Raw genomic sequence first — 1,885 nt, 5'->3', positions numbered from 1 at the left:
GGGGGAGAGAGAGGGCGGCGGGGAGGGGGAGGGGTGGGGAACGGAGCCAGCGGCGGCACCGCGCGCGCGGCCCCGCCGGCGTCGCCGCCACCACCGCCTCTCGGCTCCCAGCTCCTCGGGGACGCGCGCGCCGTCTGGCCTATTGTGGCTCCTTAGGGCACCCCCCTCGCCCCGTCGCCTCGGGCGCGCGCCCCTCCCCCCAGGCGCGCGGCCGGCGCTCCTGGCCTCGCGCGCCGTCTGGGCGGCTGGCGCGCGGCGCTGTCTGCGGTGCACCCGGCGCAGACAGGATGTTCCCTCCCCGCCCCACCCCCACCGCCACCCTCCCTCCTTCCTTCCTCGAGTCGCCCAGCCGGCTGTCTGGGGCCGCCACCGCCCCGCCCCCGCCCCACCCGCTGCTCTGTGGTGGTGACGGGCCAGACCCGGGGGCGCCCTGGCCGCTCGGCTGCCGCGCGACAGGGAGAGAGGGGGCAGGGCGGCCGCGCGGTGCACTGTGCGCGACCCCAGCAGCCAGCAGGGCGGAGGCAGGGCCCGCCCGGCAGAGCGCCGCCGCCCGAGGTCAGGCACGGGCGACCCTCCCCCCGCGAGGCCGCAGCTGGGCCGCCCCGCCCCGGAGACAGCCGGGTGGCGGCCGCCCTGCAGCGCCCCCGGTGTGGGCCCTGCTCCCCCGGGCGCGCCGGGGCTGCCCCCCGCCCCCGCGGGGCCTCCCGCCCGCGAGCCGCCCTGCCAGCTGCCTACGCTCCGCCCCACCTCGGCGGCCCCCGCCTTGTTCAGGCGGCCTCCGCCCAGACGCCTTCCCCGGGCTGACCTCCATCCGCCATCCGGCCGGGCTAGAGGGCTGGCCAAAGTTCCGGCAAAACCGAGAGAGAACATTTTTGTCCCTACTTCTCAGCCTCCCTCCTCCCCCCTCCCCACTAGGCTTCTCCCTCGGTTTCAAAAGGGAGCTAGAAATTACAGGTTTCTACAGTGTTTACTGAGGGCTTATTATTTGGTTTTTGTTTTAGAAGGGAACACGAAATGAGATGAGGAAAGGTACGACCCAGGAGCTTTCGGCTTTGACCATCGGGCCAGCAGAGTGGTCTTCCTTGTTAGCGTTCCCAGGATAGCCAATTAGCATATTAAACTCTGCCGAGTTGCTCCGTCATATTTCGAAACACCAAGAAATCCCCTTTTCTCCACCCCACCGCAAGATCAGGAACCGAAATAGTTCACCGACTTGCACTGCACAAAATTCAAAGGACTCGAGCTTCGCCTCGGGTTGTTTTTTCTTTTTTCTTTTTTTTTTTCTTTTTTCCCTTTTCGCCCATTTTCGTCCAGTGTCTCCTGGTTTTACTGCTTCGAGGTCGCTCCTACGGGGTCCGCATTTGGAGCTAGCCGACTGGGAATAGTCCTGTGCTCATAGATTCCCCCCCCCCTTTTCCTCCCAGAAGGCCTACCAGAGGCTCACAAACCTCTCATTCGCCCCACTCCCACGTTCCCTTCCTTACGCCCCCCAACGTCGTGCTCCCGGGTCGTGCCCCCTCGCCCACCCCCCACCTTCCCCTCCTTCTTGACTGCCTCCTTTGCTGAACATGAATAATTCCGCAGCACTTCCCATCTGTTATTGCCATAGAGACAGAAGCTCGGCAAAGATAATGATGTTCTGTGCAGAGCCAGTGGGGGGAGAACAGCATCTGTGAGTCTGGGGGATGGATTTTCTAACTGCGAGAATATTTAGAAGGCCGGCTGTAGATCCAATGTGGAAGACTGGACAGTCCTGGGACTTGGCATCCGGGCAACTCTTGGCACCTGGCTCGTGTCTCAGTTTTTGGGAACCAAAATGACAAATTTTTTTTAAAAGTGATTCCAAACTGCAATTAATGACAAATGTTTAGTAGTCGTTCGATCA

The sequence above is a fragment of the Martes martes genome (genome assembly GCF_963455335.1).
Source record: "Martes martes genome assembly, chromosome: 1".
Lineage (NCBI taxonomy): Eukaryota > Metazoa > Chordata > Mammalia > Carnivora > Mustelidae > Martes > Martes martes.
This window is presented reverse-complemented; position numbering follows the sequence as displayed.